At 39.1% G+C, this 23819-nt stretch overlaps 1 protein-coding gene across 6 annotated transcripts in view; it reads left to right on the top strand.

Annotated features, from left to right (window-relative positions):
* The window catches only part of LOC147583279 (uncharacterized), a 401534-nt gene that overhangs the window by 82735 nt on the left and 294980 nt on the right, over positions 1-23819 (top strand). For all 6 annotated transcript variants that reach the window (XR_015248033.1, XR_015248034.1, XR_015248031.1 and 3 more), the window contains one exon: positions 21367-21483. The gene's annotated coding sequence lies outside the window, so the exon portion shown is untranslated. The remainder of the gene's footprint in view (positions 1-21366; positions 21484-23819) is intronic.

The following is a 23819-nucleotide window of genomic DNA, read 5'->3' as shown; positions in this document are numbered from 1 at the left end:
TCATTTTCCCAAAGCACTGTTAAGATTAGTCTGGGAATTTTTGTTTGTTTTATCCACCAAATTCATTGTTCTTATGCACATGCACTTATCTTCAAAACTCAGGCTGTGAATCTACTCCCTTTCCTATTGGGGAGCAGAATGGGAGGTTTTTCTTCTCTCTCTCTTCTTCCCTTCCCTTCCTTTCCCTCCATCCCTCTCTTCCTGCCTCCCTGCTTTCTTTCTAATCTCTTCCTTCCTTCTCTTCCTTCCTTCTCTTTCTTCCTTCCTTCTCTTTCTCTTCCTTCCTTCTCTTTCTTTTGGCCACTGTATCCTAGTGAATGGGATAATATTAATTGGCCTTCTGCAGATTCTGCAATATTACTATTTAAGACCCTGGTTTTAAGTAATGGAAACCAACTCAAGTTAGATGGAAGGAAATGGAATACAGCACTAAGAGTACAGATAGGTCTCAAAGGACTGGAACAGGGTGGCAAAACCACTGGGTACTCTTTTTGTGTCTGTTCCTTGATTCTCTTTGTGCTTCTACTTCATCCCTCTCTCTTTGAGTAAATCAGACACACTTTACTTATCTTAGGAATGCAGTACAAAGTGGAGTTAGGATAATGGTGGTAAGGTCAGTAGCAGCATCCAGTACAAAAATACAAGCTTCCTAGTACCCCCCTCTAACCAGGGATTACACCATTGTGAGTGCAGATTGTAAGTCTTTCTAGAATTATAACTTGTCCCTTTCCATGCCCAGTGTTATGCTTAAGGCTGGAGGAGGCCTGCACATTGTCTAGTCTGGGTATGTGCAGATATGTCCTTACTTGGTCCAGGTCATCAATCTCAAAATTAGAGAGTGCAAAATGTGATTGAAGCAGTACATTCAGTTCTCATCCTTTACCCTCGGGTCCTTGAGGATAGTTCAGCTGATCCAACTACATTCCTGAACTCAGGCTTATAGAAGCAGAATAGGCATTAGTTTCCTAGAATTCCTTAGATTCATTCTAAGAAGCTCTTAGATCATCTAAAGGGCATATCCTAGATGTCTTACAGCATTAAATATATATATATATATATATATATATATATATATATATATATATAGCCTTAAAATATATATATATATATATATATATATATATATATATAGCCTTAAAATATTCATTTGTGTGTTACCTCGCTTCTAGGTGATCTAGTTATTGAAAGAAGAAATTGTAATATATTTTTATGTCTTCTGTGGACTTGGCTTAAACCCTGTGTATATGTATGCATCAAAAATTTTTTTTAATTAAAAAATGAGTCTTCATTATTATTGAAAACATGGGTACCTACTTACTTCTTCTATCCTATTTCTGGAAACTTCTATTTGTCCTTTGAAAAACTTAGATTGTATATCACCTCTCTTTGATATCCCCCTGACATTCTCCACGAAGTTAGTCATTCCACTCCATATCCCCAGTAGCAGTTTGGATGGAGCTCTATAAGACTGTTTTCATTGTGTTGTAATAACATATCCTCCGCTAGACTGAGTTTATCTAAGGCTGGAAATATGATCTGTTCATTTTTGTATTCCCTTCAAGAAGCTGAAACTAGAGTCTGTTCATGATACGTGTTTTCATTTTTTATTTTTTTAATTCATTTTTGAGAGAGAAAGAGTGCACATGAGTGGGGGAGAGAGAGGGGGGGATAGAATATCTGAAACAAGCTCTGTGCTGACAGCAGAGAACCTGACCATGGGCCTCGAACTCACGAGAACCATGAGATCATGATCTGAGCTGAAGCAGTCAGACGCTTAACTGACTGAGCCACCCAGGGGCCCCCATGATAAATGTTTATTGAAGGAACAAATTACTAGGATCTCCTCCCCCCTGAGTTTGTAGTGTCACAATGGAACTCACAAGTGGATGCAGTAACAGGTTCTCTTACACAGAACTGGGTAAAAATATGGTCTCCAGAAGTAGTTTTGCTTGGGTTGAATCCTGGATCTGGTACTTACTAGCTCTGTGACCTGGGTCTCTGTGTCTCAGAGTTTTTGTCTGTAAAATGGAATTTTAATCATACCTACCTCATTGACTTGTGAGTATTAAGTGAGATAATACTTGTAAGGTGCTTAGAGCAATGCTCAGCTTATAATAGCTGCTCTGCAAACGTCAGCTATTATTACTAGAAAAGTTTTCTTCTGAATTTAGTAAGCTGGAGAAAAGGAAAATAATGGAATGAGGTATTTTGCCCTATTATAATCATGATTTTACTTGTTTTTTTTCTTGATTCCTCACATTTCCCCCCTTTTTCCTTCCTCTTTTTACTTTCCTGATGCCATTTCTACTTTTTGAATTGGGTGGTAGGAAATGTTAATAGTACAGTTAGGTTTGGGAGTTGAAAAAGTAACAGTTCTTAGAAGTCATAGATTAAGCCAAGTAGACTGTGATAATAAGAGTTTGATATACAGGAGTCATTTGAAAGGGCTTCCTGGATGTGGGCCTAAAAGGTTTCAGGAGGAGGAGTATCCAAAGATTAAAGGAATGTGAGTTGGTCTGTGTATGAAATACATTTGCTATCATTTCACCCTTCTTTGCTACTTGATAGTTCTTTGTTTAATGCAAATAAAATGCCAGTTACATTTGGGTGAGCTATACTTTCTTGTTTATAGATTTAGGAATTCGAGGCTACAAGGTTGAGATTTCCTTATTTACAAAGAGGTTTACACTATGCAAGGCATGCACGTATACATCTTCATCTTTTGACCATTATGTTAATTTCAGAATCTCTTTAAGCAATTAAAAAATCTTTCTTGTTGATATAATTTGGTCATTGGTAGTTACACGAAAATGATCTTGTCAGGGCTGTTTGTATTGTTTGTTCCTGAAATTCCAGGTACATGTGACTCTCTTCACCTCTTTGTAGTACAGTGGTTGTGTACTACAGAATAGAATAGAACAGAACAACAGAACTTTTGATCAGAAAGTTTGACTTGCTGTTTATGTTTAGAACTTCCTTTTAGTTCTGGATTAGGACAATGCCACAAAATATTCTTTACTTAATGCTTTTAACTTAAGCAGAACTGTTTATTGAAAAATAGGCATTTGCATAGTTAGCTTTAAAATTTAAGTGTTTCTTCATGACTTAAATCATACTATATTTCCTATGTAATCAATTATTTTGGAAAATTAGGAGGGGTGGGGCAGGGCATGAAAGTACTATTAAGCCATTAGGTTTGAATAAGGTCGATTTCAGGATTAGAATTAGGACAGAGATGTTACATGCATCATTCAAGCGCTGTGATAAAAGGCTAATGTAAAGGATTTTAAAAATGAATATTACATGAAATAAGTTTGTTCTTAGAAAGTAGAGTGTTTGGTTTGGGTAATAAGGTGGGCAAGAGAGAGAAGCGTATATAGTATGGTAATTGAAAGCTACAACAAAGCTATCCACAAAATGACTAGAAATAGGTTCTGATGATACATTAACCAGGAAGGTGAAGCTTGAGTGGCTTATAAGGCCATCAAAATTCAACAGTAAGAGACCATACTTATTCACAGTTTTCTTTTGTTAAAGATGCTGACGGATATCTCCCCAGGTCAATGAGAAACACATGCTCAACGAACTGCTCCCTTGGTTTTCTCCAAGGCCTCATTTACTAGAGACATCCAAGTAAAATGTCCTTGCTTTCTTGAATTTTCAAGGTGTAGTCAAGCACAGGCTTTAAACAAGTCCTCCATTTTTCATATTTTTTGGAATACCGTATTTATATAATTCTTTGAATATATTTTTATTACTTTTGACTGCTCAATTTGAGTGAGTCAGTAGGTTCCTGAACACAAAGATTAAGTTAATATGTCAATTCTGGCATCAGTAAAAATATCAGTCTATTTTTGGAGACATGTTTATTATGAAGAACTTTTTCAGGGATGGGGTGTTTGGATGTGTGGAAACTTTTGGATGAATAAGATATCAAGAGGGGTATTTCCGTTTCCTCTGGTTATCCCCCAAAACCACAGACATTAGCAAGTGGTGATGGATGACATTTAGGTTTAAAGATTTAAATAGCTAACTAAATATTTCTTGACTAACAAACTATAAAATGTAACACTTGCTTGTGTTTTTTTCTTTCTTTCTTTCTTTTTTTTTTTTTTTTTTTTTTAGTAATGAGGGGGTGAGGTAGGAGGAGGGTCTAAATATGTAACCTGAATTCAAAAACTTCTATGTAATACTTAAAAGAACATTATTTTATATTCATGGTAAAATACACATATAGCATAAAATTTACCATCTTAATAATTTTTAAGTGTACAGGTTAGTGGCATTAAGTACATTCACATTGCCGTGCTATCAAAATCGCCACCACCTTTGTCTAGAACTCTTATTTAATATTGTTATGTGAGGTGAAATTCTCACACCTCTAGTTCAACCTACCAAGTGTAAAAATCAAGGAGTAGAAGTACTTTGGGGCACCTGGGTGGCTCAGTCAGTGAAGTGTCTGCCTCTTCATTTCGGCTCAGGTTATGATCTCCTGGTTTGGGTTCATGAGTTTGAGCCCCTGTGTTGGGCTCTGTGCTGACAGTATGGAGCCTGCTTGGGATTCTCTTTCCCCCTTGCTCTCTGCCCCTCCCCCGCTCATGAGTGCACATGTGCTCTCTCTTTCTATAAATAAATAAAGTTAAAAAAAAAAGAAATGTGAATCATGACTAAAAGTGAAGTGTAGTTGGCACAGGTGGAAAGAGATTTTTGAAAAAGCAAGTGGACTGTGTTTCATGTGATTTTGTGGTTGGAGAGAAGCACCATTTATCTAAAAATAAACTCAACCTGACCTTGTCCCCACAGAATTTCCATTTCTAAAATCTTGTCATGTGTTTAATTGTCAAGGATTAGATCAGATGCTGTACTGTGTGCCGCTTTGGTCACAAATTGGATGATAGGTCAGCGGTCATAATTTCTATTCTAGGGCTGGAAAGAGGCTCTTCACTGCTCTCCAGAGGTTTGATGACCTCTCCTTGCTACAACCTCATGTCTCCCACGTCCACAATAGGCAGAAGAACTTTAGGTCATAGAGTTGTCTTTCTTTTCCCAGGCAGAAGCATTCATCTCCCACATCCTGCATGTTCAGAAGCGTGCTGAGAAGAATGAGTAGCTGATGACAGGGCTTGAGATGCGGTAGTCTGATCTAGTAGGGAAAGTCTGTAAAGAGTCTCTGTTTCCCTTTGTACTAAGGAGAGCTTATCCCAGTTCTACAGGACGGGAGTGGGCTGAAGAGTGGCCAGAAATGGGAAGAGCACATATTTTTCCCACGTAAATATCTCATTGAAAGGATTGGTCATATAGTATTTTTTCAGACATGAGGTCATGACCCATTAATGATGGCAAAATCAGTGACATATTATTACCAACATTTTAATAAACTGAGATAAAAGAAAGTAGAGAATATCACAATGAGTGTTGCTTCGTGAAACATTTTTTAGGTGTATATGTGTCAGTATATTAGTTTATGTGTGTATGTGTGGGTGTGGACGTAGGTATTGTAAATGGGTGTCTGTGTGCAATGGATAGTTCATTGCTTACCAAGAAGTCATTGAGAAAACCTTGAATCTACTGAAATCAGAACTGCTTGTCTCTGAGTTTTAGAGTCTAATTTCCTCAAGGTATTAACTAACATCTAGGTGCAATTAAATCAAACCTGTAAACTGTTTCTAGCTTACTTCTGTTTTCAAATAATTCTTGTTAACTCGAGTTAATAGAGCACTAGTCAGTGTGTGGAAATAGTAATTCACTACTAAAGTAATCATATTGTCCAGTATTGTTCTAAGAACATCATATGTATTAATTCTTACTATAATTCTTTGGGATAGGAAGCGTTATTATCCTCATTTTATTGGTTGAAAGGATGGAGGCACTGAGAGCTTTAATGAATTGTTCAAGCTGGTAGCTAATATGTGGCCAAGTCAGGATTCTAACCCAAGCATCTGACTTCAAAATCATGATCTTGACCACTGCTCTGTAGTACCTCTCCCTATAATAAATGCAAGTATTTTGTAAACAAAAAATGTTACGTTTTTAGGATCTCATTGTGGATTTGAGTCTTTGGTAACATCTCATTCAAAGTGACTGAAATAATGTTATCACTGCTCTTCTCTGATAATTCCATTTCAGAAAATACGTGCCAATGACTTGATCCTTATTCATTGGCGTTGGTGCAAAGATAAAGTGTGACACTAAGATTAGGCTAGCTTATTATAGTTCATTCCTCTCTGTGTAAAGAGGAAGGGTATCTTTGAACACTGAGTAGTGTTCATTGAACAAGTTGACTTTTTAGTTCAAATTCTCAGACATTTCCAGTTGGTGGGTAACTGGCTGCCTAATGAGGCACTAGAGAGCAACTATGCCATTGTTTTCCTCAGAAATCAGATGAGGGCTATTACATGCCACTTGTCAGGCATTTAACTGTCTCAGGAATTCAAACAACAACAGCAACAGAAACCTCACACAGAGCAGAACTAGAATTACAAACTGATTGAAACTATTAGCCTTGGATGCTTTGGATCACTTTGAATGGTAAATATATGCTGTGTATAGCATTCACAGACATGGTCTCATTTTATCTTGAGGGCTTGTTTCTGGGTGTGACAGAAGAGTCATGACTGCCAGTATCTGGATCAGTGAGCTAATCTAGCTGGTCTGGTGCAGGCAGCTGGAACTGGAGTGTTAGTAACCCTGCAGTGGGCTTCCAGTGACCAGTGGGGATTGGTGTATAAATACTCCAGGCTCCTCCTCCCTTCCTTGGGTGGGATGAATTAATTCTGAAGCATAGATTAATTCAGAAATTGCATGCTGGATTAAATTCCCACCTCTCAGTATGGCTGCTGGTGGTAGTAATTTGGAAAATAACCGCAAATCATCCTCCTTCCTGTCATGCAATATTGCAGATCTCCCATCAAAAAGTGGAATCCATTACCCTAACCTTGAATCTAGGTAGTCATGTGAATTTGCTTTGGCCATTGGGAGATTAGCAAATGTGACCCAATAACAAGCTTGAAAAGTGCTTGCTTGCTGGGGCTTGTTTGCTTGCAGCATTTAGAACTTGAGGCTGCCACCTAAAGGAGCCAGCGCTGGCCTCTTGGAGGATGAGAGTTGACTTAGAAATGAGCTTATCCAGCTAGAGCTGCCTAGGCCAACAATTAGAAGTATGTGTCTGACCACGGAAGACACCTAGTCGTTGAAAGAGCTGCCAGATGAATGCAGGAATCAGTTGAGCCCACTCAGACAAGAAGAATCATGTGGATGATTCACAGAAGCATGAGAAACTATACATGTTCAATTTTAAAGTCAGTAGCATTGGAATGGCTTGTTATGTGGGACAAACTAACCAACGCATTTGCTTAACCACTTACTGTCTGTTGCCTTCCCTTGCCTTTATCTTTTTCCTACTCTGCTACTGGAGTTTCCTGAACCTCCCAAGGAAACGTTCACTCAGATCCTTACTTCCTGGGGAGCCCAAACTAAAACACTCTGTATTTAATTTTTACATTCACTGACGTCTTTTTCCTTAGGATTATTTAGGGATTGCGAGCTGTTAAGTGGCACTGGACAAGAAATAGTACAAAACCCAGACTGTGCCCATTTGAACAATCCCACAGTGCTCTTGGCCTTAACAAGCTCACAGGTTGGAACATTCTCTGCTCTGCTGACATAACTTCCTGATTCCCCCAATCAAAGTGTCATACATGCTCGTTGTTCTCCCCCAGCATGACAGTAAGAATCTCTTCCTAAACTGTTAGGCATAGAAAAATTTGTCCTCTTAGGCTGGGAGGAAAGTGCAGAGTTGATTCAATTCCTCTTCGCAGTGAATGAGTAAAAGGTGAGTATTTCTATGAAACTTTACTCCTACACTTTTCTTCTTTGATCAATTTGCTGTCGATGTGATTTGAATGAAAAAGAGAAGCTCATAAGCTTAGCAGTGGCTTTATGAATCAAAGAAACTCAATTTCCTCTGGATTTTCCCTAGGTAGCGAAAATAGAAAACTTAGGCTCTATTGTAACTGGATAACCAGACAGCAGAAAATTTGCCAGGTAAAAGTGAAAAGAAATATGAGTTGTTTTTGATTATCATGGTGATGAGAATGAGTGTATGTGTGTGCGCGCGTGTGTATTGGGGAGCACGTAAGCTCAGGTGGGGTAGGGAGAGATTAAAGGAAGTTACATTTGAAGGGTAAATATATTCATAAACTTGCAGGTACAATGCTTTTATAAATGCTTTAACACAAATACATTTTAAGTGTGGTTATGTGGACCCAATTCCCAAATGTTTCTTCTCACAAAATCTTTATGTGGTGACTATATGAATCTAATAACATAACTCTTGAAATGCTTATCACTGTGCATCAAAATTAGTATCGTGAGTAATATCTTACATGCTGTTAGAACTCTATTTATGCAACCTCACAAAAAACACTATTTACCAGAGGTACTGTCTACTATTCTCGATGATTTATTCTACCAGCATCTGTCTCTGGGGAACTTTTGCATTTGGTTGACATACGACTTTGAGACAATTAATATTACTTTGGCTTCCCATTGTAGCACTCTGACACCACTTCAGTGTAAGAGTAGTTGTTATTTATTATCATTTCAAGGTGGCAAGATAGGACTATATCTCCAAGAGGTAATACACAAATTATTCTCTGTCATTGCAAGGAACAGCTGCTTTTCTTTCCAATCTTCTGCTGCACATACAGTACATTTTCTTAATCACATAGTTTAAAGACAAATAGGATTTTTTTTTAATTAAAAGGCAACATCCATTCATTATAGCTGATTTTTGGAGGAAAGGTGTAAAGAAAATAAATAAAAATTATGTGTAATTCAAATAGTTATAGACAACTGCTAATAGTGTTTGGTGTACTTCCCTCCAGAATTTTTTGTTTGAGTAAAAATTTATTTTATTTATTTTTATTTTAGAGAGAGAGAGACAGAGAGAGAGAGAGCACAAGCAGGCGAGAGGGGCAGACAGAGAGAGAGAGAGAATCTGAAGTAGGCTCCACACTCAGTGCAGAACCCAACGTGGGGCTCGATCCCATGACCTTGGGATCATGATGTGAGCTGAAATCAAGAGTCGGACGCTCAACTGTCTGAGCCATCCAGAAGCCCTGCACATTTATTTTTAACTAAATTGGCATTGTGGTATTTTAAATTATTTTATTTTTAAACAAGAATATATTTTAAACTTAAAACTGTATTGTAGTTACTCTTTAAAACCTCTAAATATTTAAATATCATGGTACTGGCTTCATCACATCCCTGCATGGATGTTCATGGCATGTTTTACTTGGCCCCTACATTAGACATCTATGTCATTTCCAAATTTTCATGATTATGCTTATATACAATGCCAACATCTGTGTAACTGAATTTTTCTGCACATCTGTGATTATTATCTTAGTCTAATGTCCCAGAAATAAAAATCACTCGATCAAAGAATAGTACATTTTTGAGGCTTTTGATATATTTTTCTCTCAAACAGATTGTACCTATTTTCAGTCTCTAAGGGTATATTTTAATAGCTTTGTTGCTCTTGGCAACATGAGTTTTATATTCAACTGTCAGCTAGTTTGATCTCCAAATACTAAGTAAAATAAGGATCAATCTGTCGAGGAAAATAACATAAGGACGCATATATGTCATGGATTTGTCCTCACACTTTCTTACCTGAGCCCCTTGTAACCTAGTTCTTCCCCTGTGTCCAGTGTGTAAGAATGGCAGGGAAAGCACCTGCCATTATGTGGCATGAATGTCCCAGAGCGGGCTGTACCACACCCCTATTTGTTTAGGGATCATGATGCAGTCCAGTTCTTCATTGCTGTGTGAGTAAGAATGCACTTGTGCTACTTCTTTGGCCCATTCTCTTGCAAGCAAATGGGCTTTAAGGAGAGAAAACTCTGAAACCAAATTCATTTTGCAAGGCATAAAGTTTACTATGTAGGAACTTAATTTGTCCTTTGAGTCTAAAGGACGTGAAACTACAGGGTAAGACATCTTCAAATGTGAAGATACACATTTCTGGCTACATTTTGAAACTAGAAGAGAATGTGCCTGGTTAATGTATGCAGAATTATTAGAAAGGCTATTGGAAAGAAGGAAAAGACCTGTAGGAGAAACCTTGCAACTTTCAGGGCAAGTGTCTCCATAGAGTTGCTAGTCTGATATCTCCTTTGACCCCTCCCCAGGTCTCATCTCTCACTCCTGTACTGCAGCCTGGGATTGCCCTTCTCTGTTCTCATTGCCATCTTGCTTGGATTGCAGCCGTTAAAGCCACTTGGCTCTCTACTTCACAGAGGCCTTCCGTCTTCCTGAAAGCTCAAGGCCCTCTTATCACCCGATCCCATAGCGGGGGTGTGCTGCAGTGGCTCCCTTTGTGGGCCTCAGCCTATATTGTTTTCCTGTGAGTTCCACCTGCTGTCATTGTTCAACCCAAGAGACATGAAGGACTGAAGTAAAGTCATTCATAACCCTGAATGTACACTCTTGACACTTTGCCTCCAAGAAGAAATATCTCAGTATTTAGATTTTAATTGCTTATTTATCATTCAACTAATAAATACATATTGAGAACTTACGATGTGTCAGGTACCTCTAAAGGGTGTGAACTCCACACTGCTCGAAAACACACAAATTCATGACCATAATGGAAGTTATAATCTAATAAGGATAGCAGATAATTAACAAATATGCAGCACTTTCATAATGTAGTGTTAGGTGGTGGCAAGTGCTATGAAGAAAAATTAAGTGGAATGTGAAGATAAAAAGGGAGAGAGAGAGGTGGTGAGGGGAGGTCTTTCTGAGAAGGTGGGATCTCAGTAGAGACCTGAAAGAGAGAGAATAAGCCATATAGATATCTGTAGGATATCTAAATGTCCCGATAGGGGAAACTGTATGTGCAAAGGCCCTGAGGTAGGAGTATGCTTGACAAGAACAAAGAGGCCAGTGTGATGGGTGGAGTAAGTGAAGAGGAGGGTTGGGGGAGTCAGAGATAGTCAAAGGTCAGGTAAGGGGGGGTTATGTAGAGTCGAGATGACATAAAGCCTGGATTTTATTTGAAATGTGGTAGGAAGCTAGTGAAGGCTTTTAATAAAGAAATGATGTGACCTATTAACATTTGGTTGCTGTTGTGACTTTTCTAATTCTGTTTCATGGTCTTGTCCTGGGGCATTGAGACAGGAGGAGATTTTTTTTTTTTTTAATTTTCTTTTGCTTTTGTCAACATCACCATGTGGGGGACAGTTTAGATTAGATAAATGTTCTTTCTCTGCCAGAGGCATAATTAAAATTTCTGGGACTTTTTATAAAACTTTACAGAGGCCTTGGAGTAGTGAAGCTTTTTTGGATTTGAAATAACAGAGTTCCATCTCAGATTACTTTAACAAACTTCATTGGAAAATTAATGATGTATCTTTGAGACTCCAAGGAAGAGATCCATGTAGGCCTTTGGAAGCAGGGCTGCTCCAGGGGCCTCTGCAGCAGCCATTTGTGGTCCCTCTTCTACAGTTTCACCAACAGTATTGAGACGCACAGTTTCAGGGTCCCTTTGTTTAAAACTCTAAATGACTAGAAAAGAGAATTTGATTGGGTCAGCTTGACTCAGGTATCATCTTCTGAACCCATCAATTCTAGTCGAGGGGACAAGGCAGCAGAAACACAAGTGCCCTAAGACCCCTGTGGGTATGGTGCATGGTTCCCAAAGAGCAGACTTTACAGAGAACTTTTCCTGAAGTGGTATGTGACTAGTCAGTGGCCAATCACCCATATGCTATGTTTATGCACTTTGATGGAGGCAGACCGCTAAAGCAGGGGCTTCTGGGTAGTAGCTATGTCTCTGCTCTCATTCTCTATGGAGAGTTAATATCCTGGGCAACTTGGTTACAAAGTCCTTGACAATAAGGGCAATTTTATTCCATTTTGTACTCCTTGCACAAAGTAAAGGGTAAGGGATATTTTTGGTGTTTAATTTTGCTTCAGGCCCTGTTCTTCATGATCCTGGAGCTGCCCCACAACTATCTAAAATTACAGGTTCTATTTTACATTCTTGAAAGATTTGCTGATAACTTGGCAGGCAGATATAGTTTTATTGTGAAGAAAGTTTTGCCCACTCTCACATGTACTGCTGTGCCAAGAACATGGAATTTGGAGCCAGGAGACTATATTAAATCTGGTTCCTGGGAAACTGGGAGATGGGGATTTGTGGGCAGGAGGTTTATTGGGGAGTGTTCTGGAGATTGGCACCTGTGAGGCATGAGGGAAATAAGACACTGTGGAGAGAGAGGGGTAAGTACGATGCAGTGGTAACCTTCAGCTGATCCTACAGGAATCCTTGCAGCTTGGGTGGACCTTCAGTGTTATCCAGAAGTGAGGCAAGGGGGCCAGGCCTCTGTACCCTGCAGTGACCAGGATGGGGAGGGGGCTCCTGTTGGGAGAGGCAGCTAGCTCCCTTAGGCCTAAGGCAATACCTGGAGAAAGTTGCTTCTGTGAGCTTTCAGCCACCAATGCTATCAGCAGCTGGGGGAGTGAGTACGTTACTCCTGACGTGTGCTGTGGGCAGAGGGAGAGTCTGGTTGGTTCACCGTAGCGTCCACTTCAAAGACTTAAATTTCAATTTTGCTCTACGATAATCTGTGAGGCTTGGGAAAATCCCCTAATTTCTTTGAGATACCATGATGTCATTAAAAAATGAGATAGAAAAATCAGATTAAATAAACAGTATTGTGAGCACTATGTAAGACACTTCCACTTGTATATATTGCTTAATTTTCCCTGTAAATCTGTGCTATATCTATTTTAGGACAATTTTATTGATGAGGAGAGAGATCTTCAAGATGAAAGTAGTTCGCTTGAATTTAATACAGGTAAGCAGTCCAGAAAATACAGTCTCAGATCTTCTGAACTTAAGTCTTTATTTTGGCCAATTATGAATTTAAGTCTTTATTTTGGCTAGTTCATTAGAGCTGCCTCTCAGCAACAGAAATAACATTAACAATAATATTAATAATATAATTAATAATGGCAAGGGATACCTAATTATATATGCTTGTTACAAGGATTGAAAGACATTTGCAAATCGTAAGTTACTGAAAACAAGTGACACAGTATCACTGTTTTTCAAAATTGCTTTTTCCGGGCACTTGGTGGTTCAGTTGGTTAAGTATCTGACTCTTGATTTTGGCTCAGGTCATAATCTCACGTTTCACTAGTTCCAGTCCCCCATCAGGCCTCGCACTGACAGCATGGAGCCAGCCTCTGATTCTCTCTGTCCCTCTCTCTCTGCCCCTCCCTTACTTGTATGCATGCTCTCTCTTTCTCTCTCAAAAATAAATAAATAAACTTAAAAAAAATTTCTTTTTCCATCCATAAGACATGGGCATGGTCTAATTAATCTTGAAAAGAGGAAGAAAGGTTTATACAACATCCTGGAAAACCTCTTAAAGAACCTTTAAGAGGCACAGGGCATCATGTTGTTTCCATGTTTTTTTTTTTTTTAATTTTTTTTTAACGTTTATTTATTTTTGAGACAGAGAGAGACAGAGCATGAACGGGGGAGGGTCAGAGAGAGGGAGACACAGAATCTGAAACAGGCTCCAGGCTCCGAGCTGTCAGCACAGAGCCCGACGCGGGGCTCGAACTCACGGACCGCGAGATCGTGACCTGAGCTGAAGTCGGCCGCTCAACCGACTGAGCCACCCAGGCGCCCCATATTTCCATGGTTTTTTTAATTGATGTTTGGACTTCTCTGGTTCACTCTTGGAGAACTTAAAAAATTCAGCTCATATATTCTGAGCTGCAACTTAGTCTTTGAGGGCTGTGCTGTAGGGTACAGAAATGAAAGAAATGTTGTTCTTCAGGGATGAAAATAGGAGCAGTCAGTGACAGTGAGGGGAACCCATGTACTGGAGGATCAGAGACATTAAAAGAGCTTGGAGGCTCTGGATGTCTGGGCCAGACTCTTCAGTTGTCAAGGTGACTCATGCCATAGATGTCAGCTTAGGTTTTGAATTTTATATGCTTTGACTTTCAGGATCCATTTTAAAAAATTTTTTTTAAATGTTTTTATTTATTTTTGAGACAGAGAGAGAGAGCATGAGCAGGGGAGGGACAGAGAGAAGAGAGGGAGACACAGAATCCAAAGCAGGCTCCAGGCTCCGAGCTGTCAGCACAGAGCCTGACACAGGGCTCGAACTCACTGACTGTGAGATCATTACCTGTACTGAAGTTGGACGCTTACCCGACTGAGCCACCCAGGCGCCCCATGATCCATTTTTATAAGGTGAAAGAGTCATGGCAAGGAAGTCATCTGTGGTGTCTTTTCCAATTTAGAAAAAAAGATGCAACTCTGTATGTGAGGCTTGTTTTCCCATTGACCTGTAAAGTGCTTTATATGACACACAAAATCCAAAGGAAAACAGTTGTTTTGAGTGTACGTGGTCACAGATATATTTTGAATTGCTTTGTGAATGATTGATATTCATGACACTGGTTGCAAACTCAACAACACATTTAAATTTAGGTAGAAACAGTGTCTCCACATGATTGTGAAAGCCCCCATTCATATTCATCTCATAGTTACTTTGCTAGAAAATTGCAGGTTTTGGTCGAATTTTTGCTACCTCTTATTTCTGGAAAATAATCAAGTATCATTATTAACACATACTATTTGATTAAAGGCATTTGTCTAAACCATGAAATCTAAAGTTCTGGGTTTTCTCATGTTCATTCTTGTCTTCTCATCCCCTCCCTTGCTTCATTTAGTAAATTCCAGATTCCCCAGTGTAGCAAGTTCAATAGAGGTTAGTGGATTCTCATGTTGCTGGTTTGTTTACTTTTTATCTCCACTTGACCTACATTAAAAAGTCAAGATTTTTGGCAGGAGGAGTTATTTGAAAAGGAAATGTAATGTTATAGGGATGGTTAAAGTGACTATGAAAATTCTATCTATGTAATTTTAGAGAGATTGATTTAAGTCCACATGGTTAGTTTGTTCAATCACAGTTTCACTGCTTGGCTTCAATGGCGATAAGAAAACATGTCTATTAGGCTCTGTTTCTTACCACGTTGCGAACCACAGTCAGTGTCAGTGACTCATTAAGTTTTGGTGGTATAGACCTGGCTAATGTTTTGGGTGCAATCTGGCATAACATACCAAATTGTAAAACAATACAGATACATGTGTCACATCTAAAGACAATTTTGGTTGTGATTCGTAGCAGAGAAGAAAAATGAGTAAAATCTAGGACGTGTTTTTATTTTCCCCTTGTTCCCAAGGCTATCATCCTTTGAATCAGGATTGTGAACAAACGAAAGTGCTTCCTAGTGAAAAAAGCAAAACCTGTTAAACTCAAGCACATTAAAAAATGCAGTATCGTTTTTACTTTCTAAAGTATTGGTGTCAAGGTATACTGAAAACAACAGTTAACCTTAGGAATGGATACGATAACAGAAACATCCTTCATGTGTGTGCTCTAGCCAGAATTCCAAGATTAATTTGAGAAACGTAAACGCAGTTATTCCTCGTATGTAACACAGGATCAGGGTTTCTCAACCTCAGCACTATAGACATTTTGGGCCAGATGATTTGTTGTGGGAACTGTCCTGTGCACTGTTGGGTATTTAGCAGTAACCCTGGTCTCTACCCACTATAGATAGATGCTGCTAGAACCAACAGCTTTCCCCCTTTTCCCCAAATTGTCTCCACACATTGCCAAAAGTCCCAGCATTGGGGGTGTGGGGAAGGGGCAAAGCCATCCCTAGTGGAGAACCAGTATGCTAACAACTCTCCCGGGTTTTATGCTTACATTCGGTATTATAATTTAAAAGCAGAATTTACCCATGGAGAGTATTTGAAAGATCCATAATCTTTGCTAGGAAGTTGTTTTTTTTTTTTTTTTTTTAAAGGAACTGTATCCTCTACCTGGTAGACAGTGGCTAGAAAAAAGGTCTTCTTGTGAACTTTCTGTGCTAGGATTTAGTGACACACTTAGAGGAGTAGTGATTATAAGACCTTTCTGTTTTAAAGCCCATGGTATTCAATGGCATGTTTTAAAAATTATGGTTAAGGTAAATGGAGTGGAAATTGTATAATTCTCATATTGACTTCATTTCAAAGCAGAAAATAACATTTAGATTTAGAGAGAAACAAGTTGTCAACAGCTTTGGGAAATCTCTAGGGATGCCTAACCATGCCAAAGACCATGGGAATAAAATTGTGCCTTTTGTCAGTAATGTTGCAGTGAAGAATCCTATTTTCATCCTTTTGTCCACACGATTTTCTTATTTATAGTATCCAAGTATATGAGTGAGAGTATTGGTGTTGTTAAGATGCTTCTGTCAACAAATCTTCATGTATATGGTTTGTTTTTCCTTTTGTGTTTTTTTGGTAAGTTTACTTATATTTCTCTACAGTTAAATAAAAATGGATTCACAATATACTGGGTTTAAGCTTTACAGCTATTGGCCTTATAATTGGACTTTTATGCATATGTGAGAGTGTGTGTGCATCCGTTCTCGGGAGGACAGCCATTTGCCTTCATTTTTATACCCATTTATAATCCTCTCCCTTACAGTGTCATCCACTTAGAGCAAGTACATTGTCTATTGAAAGGAAAAGCTTTCTGCAAGACCTGCGCAGTTTAAACTCATCCAGATCCAGATTCTGTATCAAAGCACATGTCAGGAGTCAGAATATCCCCAAGTTACAATAGGTCACTCATCTTCCTTTCCCCTTTCAATCTGGGGTCCACTATGAATGCAGTGGTTTGGCTTTCTTTGGGAGTGCACTAGCCCAGCAGGGCACCCATTTACTCTTCTAGCTGCTGATCTGCCCAGGGCTCCTCACTGAGCTGCCCCACATAAAGTCTGAACATCCTGACATACTCCCTATTCAATAAGGTTGAACAGTTAATTTTCTTCCATCCATCTTAACGCCCCCCCATCTTTTCTTAAAGTTCAAGACAATTCAACATTTTCACAGCTTACAGGAAATAAAAAGTACTGTGAAAACCTTGCATCCCACTATTATCTCCCATCTGCCCATTTTCTATCTTCCCCCAGTCACAGTTAACCACTTTTGGCAATTTCTTATGTGTCCTTCCAGAATTAACACACACACACACACACACACACACACACACACACGTACAAGCAAATTGTACTTTCTTCTATTTCTTACACAAAAGAGAGGAGATTGTAGGTGCTGTGCAATGCACTCCTGTTTTCACTTAGCAATTTTTCCTGTGGGGACCTTTCCAGAGTTGTACCCAAGACACTTGCTTACCGTTCACCCTTTCTTATAGTTGTAAATATTATTCTTTATATGAATGCACAATACTTTATTTAACCATTCCCCTGTAGATGGACATTTGAGTTTGTTCCATTCTTTCACTATCATTAGTAGTCAGCAATGAAAAATGCTTCATTGTTATGGTTTGCACAAGTGTAAGGATATATGAACGATAAATCCACAAAGTGAAATTGCAGGGCTAAGGGGTATCTGCAGTTGTAATTTTGATAGATTTTGGAAAATCACCTTCCAGAGAGGCAATCTTAATAGTGACGTAGGACTGTGACTCTTTCCCCATGGCCTGGCCAATGGAGTGTTATCACAATTTAAAGTTCTAACAGGGTGGCAGGTAAAAATGGTGTAGTTTTATTTATTTATTTATTTATTTATTTATTTATTTATTTATTTAACATTTATTTATTTTTGAGACGGAGAGAGACAGGGCATGAACGGGGGAGGGGCAGAGAGAGAGGGAGACACAGAATCCGAAGCAGGCTCCAGGCTCTGAGCCATCAGCCCAGAGCCTGACGCGGGGCTCGAACTCACGGACCGCGAGATCGTGACCTGAGCCGAATCGGACGCTCAACCGACTGAGCCACCCAGGCGCCCCAAAATGGTGTAGTTTTAATTCACATTTCTTTTTTTATGAATGAAGTCGACATGTATCATCCAATCCTGCTTGTTTCTTCTGAATTCCTGTTAGATTATGCCCCTTGAACTCTCATAATTTTAGGCAACATGAAATCATATGGGGGCTGTTCAGAAGGTCAGCCCCCATGTAGGACCCTCCAGCTACCAGTGATTGTGTTTGGATATCAAAGTTGACACAGCTCACCTCATGTGTGGCTCTCTTTCTCTTGGAGATAGTTCAATGTTTAAATGAGAGTTTCATAACTGTGAGTTTGTATTTTCTTCAGATAATTTACATATTCTAAGATTACCTGTTTTATTAATTCATTTGTTTTCACTCATCATGCCAAACATTTTTTCTTTCCTGTGTAAGTTCTTTGGAATTATGACTAAAGAGTACTATTTTCTATTATCACAAGCCTGCAATTCTCCCCCCATTTCCATCAGATGAAGAACAAAAAATCGAGGGTGTTCTTATCAAAAATGATCTTTTGGATATCCTCTTTTCCATTGCATTCTCTCTTATATAGATGGATGTAGACGTCAACATGTGAATGTGCTCATATAGGCACTCAACATTCATCCAGTATTCATTGAATGCCTACTGTGTGGCAGGCACTGCTATAAGATCTACCATTGTCTGTTGCAGCCCAACAAAGACATTTGAGTATTCATCAATCTTACCTACATTGTGTGTGGGTAGAAGAGACTTTGAAGGGACAGCACATATTGTACAATCTATCAAAAGATCAACTGGCAATTGGGACACCGAGTTCTATTCTTGGATTTGGCCTTATCTTGCTGGATCGAGCAAGTTCTTTCATCTCTATGGGCCTCAGCTTTCTCATCTGTGAGAAATGTAATGTTGACTAGAATAGATGATATTTACATCCCTTCTAGTTTTGACATTCTAAGATCATAATGCCCATATGCTACTTTTACAATTTAAAAAAATATACAAGAATCCACATTTAAATACTAACAAAAATAATTGCCCCCCCTCCCTTTTGTGGATACCTCTCTAAGGATTCATATTCATTCTTTTCCCATCTGGAGATGGCAGGACATGCATTTTCCACAGTGATATATTAGAATTTGTCATTATATGTAAACATTTGCATTAAAAAATCTCCTAGGACATTATTCAACATTTATGACATATTTTTGTTGAAGTATCTGTGAGTGAAATGTCACAAATATAAATCTCAGCAGAAATCTTTAATAATAGACAGGTTCTGGAGAAGGCCAAAGTGTCTGGGGAAAGGATGTCAGAAGCAGACAATGTGATGATGGGCTGTGTTCTTTAGGAATATCTAGACCCTTGCTATGGAAGGATCAGCATCCCTCAGATGGCAGATATTATAGTCCAACTCTTCTTCTGGAGGCAGGACACCTGCCTATGAACCTGGATGCAGTGATTTATTTTTGCAAGATGCTTATGAACATTACACAGTATCACTTTATCAAGTCACCCTCGCCTGGGGGTTCTCCATACTCCTCTTCTGATCTCTGTTATATTCACCCTGCGTTATTCTTCAGGTTAAGCTATTTCGTGTGTCATGGCAGTAGGTCAGACTGTAAACTCATTTTTGAAATAAGCCAGAGAAAGATAAGTGCCATATGGTTTCACTCATATGTAGAATTTAAGAAACAAAACAAAGAAAGAACAAAAGAGACAAAAAACCAGATTCTTAAGTATCGAGAACAAACTGGTGGCTACCGAGTGGAGGTGGGGGGCGGAAGGTATGGGTGAAACAGGTGATGAGGATTAAGAGTACACCTGTCTTGATGAGCACTGAGTGATGTGTGGAATTGTTGAATCACTATATTGTACACCTGATACTAATATAACACTGTACGTTAATTATACTGGAATTAAAAAAAATAATTAAAAAAACCTGTAAACTCATTTTAAAACTTTATCCTATTTCAGTGACTTTCAATCAATTTTGGACGAGTTAAATAATTTTATTGGTTCTCTTTAATGCAAAATACTCAGATTAATGATATTAACGTATCACTTATTACTCTGGATAAAAAATATCTCCTATTATTTTCAAATTAACATGACTTAGTGGGAAAGAGTGGGTTTTTGGAATCTTGTTTTAAATACCAGTTTCATCAATTATCATTTGTAATTCACCAGCCTTATATTTATCTGAGCTTCAGTTTATTTATCAAACGATGATACTGGTAATTTTCAAATTGTCATGAGGTTAGAAATAATGTGTGAACATATAAAACTATCTCAACACAGTAGGACTCAATATGTTTTAGTTGTTTTATCATTATCATTATTATTATGAATGATCAGCTAAAATAGCCACTAGCAGTTTTTCCTCTGATTTTTTCATGTAAGGCAAAAATTAGGAAATAAGGTCTTGTTTTTTTCTTTTTAATTACTTATTTGTTTCTGAGAAATATTTATTTCTAATTGCTATTTGAAAACATCTAGCAACTTATATGAGGAACGTGCAAATACTGGATGAATTCAAAGAGGGATGAATCACTGCTCACACGCTCTGCTAATTGATCACTTTGTACGCAAAGTAGTGCATGTATTCCTATGCCAAACGCAGAGCTCTTTAAAATTTTTTTTCTTTTTCTCTTTTTGATAGAGACAGAGCGCAACTGGGGGAGAGGCAGAGAGAGAAGGAGACACAGAATCCAAAGCAGGCTCCACGCTCCAAGCTGTCAGCACAGAGCCCAACAAGGGGCTGGAGCTCACAAACTTAGAGATCATGACCTGAGCGAAAGTCTGACGTCCAACGGACTGAGCCACCCAGGCGCCCCCCAGAGGCAGAGCTCTTTCATGAGATATTTTCCCCATGATTGCTGTTCTAAACAAATTCATTATCATACAAAAACAACATCATATTTTATTGAATACAATTGGACTTTTCTAGTATTAAGTTTGAAGACTTATGAAGAAAGCAATTTTGTTTTTAAAGGAGAACAGGAGACCCAAATCTCAGAACAGAGTAATAGTCTAGAAAAGAGGCGCAAGGATGCGTGCGTTTCAGAGCTCATTTAGCCTGAAGGACGTGACGCGGCGTTGTTCTGAGCAGAGCCTCTAGGTGGCAGAGGAGCACCGCGCTTCGGCGCAGACTTCCCACCATCGCCGGCGCAAGTGGCCACAGCACCCAGCGGATTTCATGGTCCGCGCACACGGAGTGGAAGGTGGCAGTACCCATTCACCGAAGTTATTAATTATGCGCTTCACATAAATGCTTAACTTATACTTTTAGGCCAGTGTATACCCCTATTAAAAATAGTTACTTAAATGTAGGAGAGCAGGATGTGTAATATAGCACATCAATTTTTAAAAAGACAAACATTCTTGGGAGACTGGCCTCTCAGTATTTCCTTTTTTTTTTCTTTTCCAGCCTTTTCTTTTAGTATTTTAAAACCAATGATTTTTTTTTTTTTTTTTTTTTTTGCAGATGGAGAGATCTTAAGAAAGTGGCCTGAGAGCAGAGTGGTTAAACTTAAGACTCAGAACTCTGTGTGGTCTGGATCTGAATCCCTGTTCCCACGTTTGCTGTGTGTTCTTGAGGAAGGTAGGTGCACTCTCTGAAATTTGATTTGTAGTCTGGACAAAGCCGCGGTGCCTCTGTTATTAGGCGGTTGCGCAGGTTAAACCCGCAAACGTGGTAAAGCACAGAACGTGACGCATAGGAAAATGGCAGAATTTGAACCTGAGGAGATACTAATACAAATTAGATTGGTTTATTCAAGTTGAACGGCATGCGTCATCAGAATGTGAGACATTAGTAGGCTCTGAGGCAGTTACCAGGTATCCCAACAGCTTTTCATATGTTGCTCTTTAAATGAAAGAATGTGCCTAATCTCCATTTCTCCCTGACAAAATGTGTTGGGCGAGGGAGGGCTGGTCACAAAGTTCTGACAGACAGGAAGCTCAGGAGCACAACATAAGCACACCACTCTGACATAGCTTCTCAGTAGGAGAATTCTGGTACTTTCTAAAAAATGAGCATAAGTAGTCTTGTCGAAGACGGCTGACTTTCAAAGAGGAGAGGGAAGAGGAGGTGCGCTTTCCCTGATACCTGGTGCAGCGCCTTGTGATACCAGATTCTAGTGAAAGTTGGTGCCCTAAAGAAGCACCTACCAAAGGAATCATAGGGAAGTCACAGAAAGTGATATTTTGAGTAGTTTTTCTATAACAAATGGAAAGGAACTCTTATAGTTATAAAATGCAGGCCTCTTGGGATGAATATGACATGTTAAACCAGTATAATTGCAGCAAGGTGTGAGAGGCAAATCTTTATTTAAATCCCACTTGCCTCCTCTTTCTGTATTTTGGCCTAATTTTTTTCATTCTCCGTGAACTTTTCATCCATAAATTAATTGGGAAGCACATGGATAGTGATATGAGAAAACAAAGGAGGCAGACCTCTAAGTACTTTCCTAGGTGTTCACAGATGCATCTACCTGAAAATAAATGGAAAAACGAAACAAACTTTGGTTCTTACTTAGAAACAGCAGCACATCTAAATGCCAATATTTAACTTAACACCCTGTTCTCCATGCCCAGGGGTGTGAAGAAGTGGGGAAATGTGGCCTTTCTTCTCTGCTTTTCCTGCATGGAGCAGAGTTAACAGGCATGTTTTGGGGTTGGGAAGCCTTCAGGGACAGGAACCTTTTCTGCCTCACGGATCTGCCTCCCCAGGGCAGCTGGCCAGTCCTGCTCTTCTCTGCACTGCACCGCTGAACTGGCCTGCACCCTGTCCTCCCCCTCCGCACCTCTCATGCAGAAAGGATCATGGGATCCCTGTGGACCTGAGGCAGGGAGCCCTCTGTGTAAAGCAGAAGCTGCAATTGTTGCCCAGTCCAGTGTGGCTTTTTCATTGCTCATTGGCAAGTTACACATAAGGGGAAGAGTCCCTGTTCTTTGGTTTTGAAGCTTGTGGAAGTATTACATAGGCATCAGTAGATACTGCTTTAAAGAGTGGCTTCAGTTCATTCAGATTGCAGTTATTTTGTGCCTATTCCATGCTGCATGCTGTCAGTACCAAATAGAGTAAAACATGGTGACTGCTCTTAGATGCTCATGGGAGAGAGGTGAACCAAGACAAAAGGGGTGATTACGTTGCCCACACACCTGGTACATGGTTAGCCTACTGTTTTCCTGGAATCATTCTCTTTGAGAGCTGTGGTGATGGGCAATGAATTAATTGTGGAGGTGGTGTGGTGAGGTGAGGGAAGAAAAAGGAAGAGAAGTCAACCTCACACATTATTTCAAGAGTATCTCAGCACTGCATATCACGGAACAACCTCTTGAGCAAAAAATGTCAGTAGTCGGGCCTTGTATATTACAATCTACTTGATTAGGAAATTACTTGCAGGGATATAGGGGGCACCCTGGGGTGTCCATGATGACTTGGAATGAACGCGTTTTCTTTATCAACTGCTGTCTCTCTCTGTTGGGAACATCCATTATTATATTTACAATGTAGCCTCTGAAATCTGAGACAAGACCATAGGAAAGAGATAAAAATTTCATTTTAAAAATTTAGCTGGAAGGAGGAAGAAGGGAATTGGTTAGGATGTGGGGATTTTAAGGTCTCCAAATTGTATTGTATGAAAACTTTTTATGTGATCACGGAAAGAATTCTGGGATAGTTTGAATTTATCGTCTCGGAAGTAGCAGATGTATGAATAGATTTAATTGTCTTAAAACAATGCGATCTTAAGACAAAGGTCAATATTGATACAATGCTTGGATGTAGCCTTTTGGGATAACGACATTTTCAGATGTGAGATTTGTTTTTGCCATCCCTTTTCTTATAGGTAATCATAATGTTACCATATGTGTCAGTATTACTGGAGCCTGTTATTCATGTTTTTTTGAATGAGATATGAAGCACCAACAAGG

The sequence above is a fragment of the Puma concolor genome, chromosome A2 (assembly GCF_028749965.1).
Source record: "Puma concolor isolate L17-30 chromosome A2, mPumCon1.1.hap2, whole genome shotgun sequence".
Classification (NCBI taxonomy): Eukaryota; Metazoa; Chordata; class Mammalia; order Carnivora; family Felidae; genus Puma; species Puma concolor.
This window is presented reverse-complemented; position numbering and strand designations above follow the sequence as displayed.